The sequence below is a fragment of the Neomonachus schauinslandi genome, chromosome 12, assembly GCF_002201575.2.
Source record: "Neomonachus schauinslandi chromosome 12, ASM220157v2, whole genome shotgun sequence".
NCBI classification, from domain to species: Eukaryota; Metazoa; Chordata; class Mammalia; order Carnivora; family Phocidae; genus Neomonachus; species Neomonachus schauinslandi.
The window spans coordinates 55,972,174-55,979,479 of NC_058414.1; the positions used below are offsets into that span (position 1 = coordinate 55,972,174).

The following is a 7,306-nucleotide window of genomic DNA, read 5'->3' on the forward strand; positions in this document are numbered from 1 at the left end:
TCCTCTTCTTACTATTCAGTTAAGTTTTTGCTTTCTCATTTAAATGATTCTTCTTTACAAAGGTCTAAATATCTACTTTCTGCTCTCGTAGGTATGGATGACCATCAGAGGGACAATAGATGCTCCACAGTGTGCTGTGGAATGAAAGTACCAAGACTGATAAGGCTGCCAAGACTTTTGAAAGTACCAAGACTGATAAGGCTGCCTGCTTATCTCCCCACTGGCAAAGGACTAGCTATTTACTGAGCTGAAGTGATAAATATTCCAAGAGCAAGTTTTGAAGTCACCAAGCCCCATAGTACTCTTTACAGAGTCTCCGTGGTATCTATACCGATGAGGCCACTAGATGTAAATCTTAGCTGGATAGAGCCAGTGGATAATTGTTTTGGGTTTTAGGGCCTCTGCTGAAATGTTACTGATTTTCAAGTTTCCCACAATCTTAGAACTGGCTTCAAAGAGATGTGTCAGCGTGTTCCTTTTTCACTTTCTGTGTGTAGCATTTCTTTTGCATCCTGCTGTGTACTCATTCATTATTTCTTTTGCTCTGAAACACAAAAGCCATCTCATTTTTTTCTTTAAAATTCAGAATTTTGGGGCGCCTGGGTGGCTCAGATGGTTAAGCGTCTGCCTTCGGCTCAGGTCATGATCCTAGGGTCCTGGATCGAGTCCCGCATCGGGCTCCCTGCTAGGTGGGGAGCCTGCTTCTCCCTCTGCCTCTGCCTCTCTCTGACTCTCATGAATAAATAAATAAAACATTTTAAAAAATAAAAATAAAAAAAATAATAAAATAAAATAAAATTCAGAATTTTAAGAGGTTACTAGAAAAGTCCTCAAATTTGCCTGTAACCAGAGAGTTCCCCTTTGAAGTTCAGATCTTTCTTAGCTCCAATTCGAGAGGGAGTTATGATTCTGTGATGGACTCATGACATTTCTTACTGGGGATATAAAAGGTCAGGTTTTAATGCCTTCTTGTGATATATGCATCTGGTCCAAGATCAGGCAGTTTTGAATGATGGAATTTAATCGTAATTTAGTGAAGGGGTAAGAGATGAGAAGTTATGGCATTGCTGCAATGCCTGAGCTGTCCACCACTTCCTTAGCACCCCTGTGTAAGGATTTGTAGGTTAGAGCCGCTATTTAAAATAGCCTTTCAGGAACACCATGAAGATGCTCTGGGAGTAAAAGCAAAAGCTCATCTTGGCTCATGTTCCAGTGATTACCTGACATCCTGCCTTGGAAAAATAAAGAAAACTGCCAAGGTATAGATCCTTGTCTTCTGAACATTCAGATGGATATTTACCTGTCACCTCCCATTGTGTCCAGCTGCCTCAAAATTCTTACATTGTCACCTCCTTTTGTCCCCCAAAAGAATTTTTTAAAAAAATATTTTATTTATTTATTTGACAGAGAGAGACACAGCGAGAGAGGGAACACAAGCAGGGGGGGGGTGGGAGAGGGAGAAGCAGGCTTCCTGCCGAGCAGGGAGACTGATGTGGGGCTCAATCCCAGGACCTGAGCCAAAGGCAGATGCGTAAGGACTGAACCACCCAGGCGCCCCCCCCAAAAAGAATTTTTGAGTACACAAAGATCCCTACCTACTTCCTTTTTTTTGCATTAAAAAAAATGCTTAAGAGCAAATGAATTGAATCAGAGTTCTACCTTCCCAATCTAAGAAAATCACTTCTTTCTCTTCTGTTTTACATGAATCAAAGAAATGATCCAACTCGCCTGCATTTATTGAGAACAGAAATACTGTGATGCGGTAGAGAAAACCCTGGCACTGGATTGAAGCTCTCAGTCTTTATTAGCCTGAGCCTCTCTGAACTTCAGTTTCCTACCTGTAAATCATCATTAGCCTCAGTTTTCTTATCTAGTAAATTGCCTTCAGGTTTAAATAAAACTGTAGTCTCTTTGGAATGGTTCTATTATCTTATTTTCTGAGGCATGCTAATCTATTGCTCCAGGTACCTGATAATGTCCCCTTGTAGTGAATTCTGTTCTCATATGGTGTTAGTTTTTGCTTGTGGGCTCATTCTCAGCTGGGATTATTTTTGGTCTGTGTGAGTTTTCTGTGCTGTGTTTGGTGGGAGTATCTTTACAGAGAAGTTTTATATTTACCATGGCTGGGTGTCCCGAGGTTTTCACTTGTCCAAGATGAATTTTCATAGTAATTGGTCAGTTTGAGATCCCAACACCATGTGCATAGTATTCATTTGGACTCCATATCTGCATGTGGCACAGACAAGGGCTTGGGGGCCCATCACACACTTGATGCTTCTTTGCTTTTTCTCCAGCCCCGTTGGGAAGTCTCCCATTTCCCTTATACAAAGGGGGCAGGGTTTATAGAGGAGTCTATGTTCTAGCATCACATTTCCTAGGGGTCCAAGGCCTCATCTCTTTTTTTTATGGGGATTTTATGACTCTAGTACCTTGCTGTTAGCACTTGCAGCCAAGTCTGCTATCCCTCGGGATTCTGGTACATTCGCTCATGTGCGATGAGTTCCTTTGTGGGTTTTTTTTGGTAACTAGAGATTTCCCTTTCTGTCTTTGAGTTTGGCTTTTTTTTTTTTTCTGTTAAATTATTGTAGTTTATCCAGCATCTGTTTTAAAGAGGATATTAGCTCAATTTGCAACATTGCTGGATAATTAAAAATCAAATGTATATTCTTTATGAGTATTTTTCCCTGCTTACCCACTTTATTTTATTTCATAAAGACACCTCTGTTCACTGGCAGCAGCTTTGCTTCTCAGATGCTGATGTGCATAGGAATCCCCTGAGGGACTTGTTAAAATGCAGATTCTGATTTCTGTAGGTCTGGGGTCTAGATGACATTCTGCATTTCTAACAAGCTCCCTGTTGATGCTGATGTCCTGGCCATACTCAGAGTAGTGGGGGTTTGAAAGAGACCAGTAGTAACCACTTCCCAATTGCTAATTTATCACTTGCTGGAATTCATCTGGCGTGATTGCTTGATAAAATCTCCACTCATCTGGCTGCTCTTGCAAGTGAGACTATGTGGCAAAAGCAGTCTGAAAATTGTAAAGAGCTACAAGATATTTCATTTGGAAAAAGAAATTCGTAAATTCAAAATGGAATTAAATGTAATTGATCTTTAATGCCCTTGAAAATACCCAGAAGATCCCATCAACTTTTCTAAAAGCTCCCTTCTACCTCTCCATGTTCCTTTTATTAAGCCTTTTTTTTTTTCTCAAATTGGAATTCTGGGCAAATTAATAAAAGAATTAACTCTCTAATTCAATTTAAGTTTTCTTTGTTTACTTATATTGTTAATATTAATATTGATTTCTTTTTTGTTGTCATTGTATTATTTTGTAGGCTATAGCCTGGAAAGGGACTCTTTATGGTTAATATCAGTCCTAGAGAATGGAGAATTTGAGTTCCAAACAATTGGTGTATTGGGTGAATCTTTAGAATATAAGAGATTATTTATGTGATCCAAGTTTCAAGTGAAGTTATAAGATTCTATTGCCCTTAAGTAAGATGGGAAGCATTTTCCAAACTTTCTCTTTGTACTCTCTTTTTTTTATAAAAAAGCAAATCAAAGGTTGATTGGCATTATGGCTGATCTGACTTTGGCTTATTTACATCTTAATTTTATGGACTAAAATTGGTCTGACTTTTAGAATTAACCAGGGGCATGCAGTAAGGTGTGAGACATCTCAGCTTCCTTTCTCTGGGCTTGTAGAATGCTGAGGGTGACCTCACAACTGTGAGGCTTGGTGGAAGAGTGACACAGTGGGAGGGGACAGCAATGAGAGGCAGGGCCTGGGCCAGGTGCCTGACTCTATGATGGCTCTGCCATCATGTTACCTGCACTACCTCAGCAAGGTACATCACTTCCCGGATCTCTGTTACCTCATCAAGGACATGAAGGGTTGAGCAAGGCCATCTTCTGTTTCTTTCATCTGAAACCCTACTGTACACTTCCCATCATTTATGCCCACGTTCCATCTGCAAACCAGTGAGCCACAGGACAGGAAGATAATAGGTGTTATCATAGCTTTGAGGAGTCTGACCAGAGAGCCTCTAACAGGAAGAGTGAAGACATTTGTGGAAAAAAAATGGACCCATGTTTTATTTCACAGAGGAAGAAAAAGTTTGAGACTTGCATGACTTAAACTGACTCTTTTAGTTGGCGAGAGGGTGCAATGGTCTCAATGGTGGTCTCCCCATAGGATATGTCCACAAGGACTCTGTGGATATGACCTTATTTAGAAAAAGTGTCTTTGCAGATGTAATTAAGTTAAGGGTCTTGAGATAAGGTGGTATTGGATTAGGATGGGCCCTCAATCCATTGACAAATGTCCTTATAAGAGATGACAAGGAGAGAAGACACAGAAGGGAGAAGGTCACCTGGAAACCTGGGCACAGATGGGAGAGATCGAGCTGTAAGTTAAGGAACATCAAGACTTGCCAGCAGCTATCAGAAGGTAGAAGAAAGGCATGGAATGGATTTTCCCTCCTGAGACTGCAGGAGGCACCAACCCAGCTGACATCTTGATTTTGAACTTCTGGCTTCCAGATCTGTTAAGAGAATAAATTTCTGTTGCTTTAAGTCACCTCCTCTGTGGTCATTTGTTACAGCCAGATACAGGAAATTAATACCGAGGACATAGCACCACCAACTTGCTGAATGTTTTAAGTAAGTTTTACATTCATTATTTTATTTCTTGTGATCATTTTATAAAATAGGTGCTATCATTATTGCCATTTTATAGATTAGGAAATTCAGGCTCAGAGAGGTTAAGTAGATGGCAAGAGGTCATACAACTAATAAGTAGTGAACAACCCCCCCCCCCCTTTTCTTAACCTCTAAGGACTGCCTCCCCCCCTCAGTAACACGCTGGTTATGGAACGCTCTGTGTGGTCTTTTCTTCAGTGGCCAGTATGCCCGTCACCTTGGTTCCCATCATAGCTGGCCATGCCACTGTTTGAAGGCTGCAGTGACAGAGCCTCTTGAAAATCCAATGCGGTAGAGCCTATAGCACAAAGTAAATAATTTTACCTAAAGGCAATTTAAATCAGGAAGCCGTACTGTTCCAAGCTGCAGAGATGTAGGAGATGTGAAAAGCATTCTCCTTTTGAGAACACAATTTGGTGCCTAGGGTATCTTTGAGCAGAAGAACTGCTTCATTCAGTTGGGCATTTTCCCAGGAAGTCAGTACTGAGAGAAGAAAAAGGAAAATGTGAAAATGAAATTCAGTTCTTGAAGGGACAGGGGATTATTTTCTAAAATAAATACTGGGAAAACCCTTAAAACCCTAACTATAGAAAAGACAACCATTAAAATAGTTTCAAAAAACAAACTGTATGTTTCTGCCAGAATACTCCATTCTGGAAGGAAGCAGCCTGGAGAGATGAAAGGGGGCCTGGAGCCCCTTTAAGATGCCCTTCTTGCCTGAGGGGGCCTGGTAGAAGGGGGCAGGTTTCCAGGGGTCTCTTCAGTCTGTGAAAGTTTCCTGAGGACAAGGTTCAATTGAATGGTGGCAGCCCCTTCGCTTTCATGGAAACATCTAGGTGGGTGGGGGTAGGGATGTCAAAACCCAGGCACATTAATTAATTAATTAATTAATTTAGCCATCACCCAGTTACCCCATCCCCCACCCCTCTCCCCTCCAGCTACTCTCAGTTTGTTTCATATGATTAAGAGTCTCTTATGGGGCTCTCTGCTCCTCCCCATTCGACAGACAGCCTCATCTTCTGGTGCAGTGCCAGCCGCGTCCCCGAGACACGATGGTGAAGGTCGGAGTGAACGGATTTGGCCGTATCGGGCGCCTGGTCACTAGGGCTGCTTTTAACTCTGGCAAAGTGGATATTGTCGCCATCAGTGACCCCTTCATTGACCTCAACTACATGGTCTACATGTTCTCCAGTATGATCCCACCCATGACAAATTCCATGGCACAGTCAAGGCTGAGAACGGGAAGCTTGTCATCAATGGAAAGGCCATCTCCACCTTCCAGGAGTGAGATCCCACCAACATCAAATGGGGTGATGCTGGTGCTGAGTATGTTGTGGAGTCCATTGAGGTCTTCACCACCATGGAGAAGGCTGGGGCTCACTTGAAGGGCGGGGCCAAGAGGGTCATCATCTCTGCTCCCTCTGCCGATGCCCCCATGTTCGTGATGGGTGTGAACCATGAGAAGTATGACAACTCTCTCAAGATTGTCAGCAATGCCTCCTGCACCACAAACTGCTTGGCTCCTCTGGCCAAGGTCATCCATGACAACTTCGGCATCATGGAGGGACTCATGACCACCGTCCATGCCATCACTGCCACCCAGAAGACTGTGGATGGCGCCTCTGGGAAGCTGTGGTGTGATGGCCGAGGGGCTGCCCAGAACATCATCCCTGCTTCCACTGGTGCTGCCAAGGCTGTGGGGAAGGTCATCCCTGAGCTGAACAGGAAGCTCACTGGCATGGCCTTCCGTGTCCCCACCCCCAACGTGTCTGTCGTGGATCTGACCTGCCGCCTGGAGAAAGCTGCCAAATACAACGACATCAAGAAGGTGGTGAAGCAGGCATCAGAGGGCCCCCTCAAGGGCATCCTGGGGTACGCTGAGGACCAGGTTGTCTCTTGTGACTTTAACAGTGACAGCCACTCCTCCACCTTCAATGCCGGGGCTGGCATTGCTCTTCACGACCACTTTGTCAAGCTCATTTCCTGGTATGACAATGAATTCGGCTACAGCAACCGGGTGGTGGACCTTATGGTCCACATGGCCTCCAAGGAGTAAGAGCCCCCTGGACCACCAGCCCCAGCGAGAGCAAGAGGAAGAGAGAGGCCCTCAGCTGCTGGGGACTCCCTGCCCCAACTTATCCTCCAGAACACTGAGAATCTCCCGACCTCCACCATTTCCATCCCAGATCCCCTGGAGAAGGGGAGGGGCTTGGGGAGCCCTACCTTGTCATGTACCATCAATAAAGTATACTGTACCCAGCCAAAAAAAAAAAGAGTCTCTTATGGTTTGTCTCCCTCTCTGATTTAGTCTTGTTTTATTTTTTCTTCTCTTCCCCTATGATCCTCTGTTTTGTTTCTTAAATTCCACGTATGAGTGAGATCATAATTGTCTTTCTCTGATTGACTTATTTCATTTAGCATAATACCCTCTAGTTCTATCCTTGTCACCTATTGTATAAATATATACCATATCTTCTCTATCCTTTCATCTGTTGATGGACATCTGGGCTCTTTCCATAGTTTGGCTATTGTGGACATTGCTGCTATAAACACTGGGGTGCAGGCCAGACACATTATTTTAACTACATCACTGCCTTATTAGG

The 7,306-nt window shown here is 43.4% G+C and overlaps 1 pseudogene; it reads left to right on the plus strand.

Moving 5' to 3' along the window:
- Positions 1–5,712: 5,712 nt before the first annotated feature.
- On the plus strand, positions 5,713–6,804 carry LOC110580053 (annotated as a pseudogene).
- Positions 6,805–7,306: the final 502 nt, after the last annotated feature.